Below are 563 nucleotides of genomic sequence, written 5' to 3'. Positions count from 1 at the left end.
AATGCGGTTCAACAAGGAGAAATGCAAAGTGCTGCACCTAGGGAGGAAAAATGTCCAGCACACCTACAGCCTAGGGAATGACCTGCTGGGTGGCACGGAAGTGGAAAGGGATCTTGGAGTCCTAGTGGACTCTAAGATGAACATGAGTTGGCAGTGTGACAAAGCCATCAGAAAAGCCAATGGCACTTTATCGTGCATCAACAGATGCATGACGAATAGGTCCAAGGAGGTGATACTTCCCCTCTATCGGGCGCTGGTCAGACCGCAGTTGGAGTACTGCGTGCAATTCTGGGTGCCGCAGTTCAAGAGGGATGCGGATAACCTGGAGAGGGTCCTATGGTTAAGGGCCTACAGACCAAGCCCTACGAGGAGAGACTAGAGAAACTGGACCTTTTCAGCCTCCGCAAGAGAAGGTTGAGAGGCGACCTCGTGGCTGCCTATAAGTTCATCATGGGGGCACAGAAGGGAATTGGTGAGGTTTTATTCACCAAGGCGCCCCTGGGGGTTACAAGAAATAATGGCCACAAGCTAACAGAAGGCAGACTTAGAAGGGACATTAGGAA

This window comes from Alligator sinensis, unplaced genomic scaffold (genome assembly GCF_000455745.1).
Source record: "Alligator sinensis unplaced genomic scaffold, ASM45574v1 scaffold221_1, whole genome shotgun sequence".
Taxonomy (NCBI): domain Eukaryota; kingdom Metazoa; phylum Chordata; order Crocodylia; family Alligatoridae; genus Alligator; species Alligator sinensis.
This window is presented reverse-complemented; position numbering follows the sequence as displayed.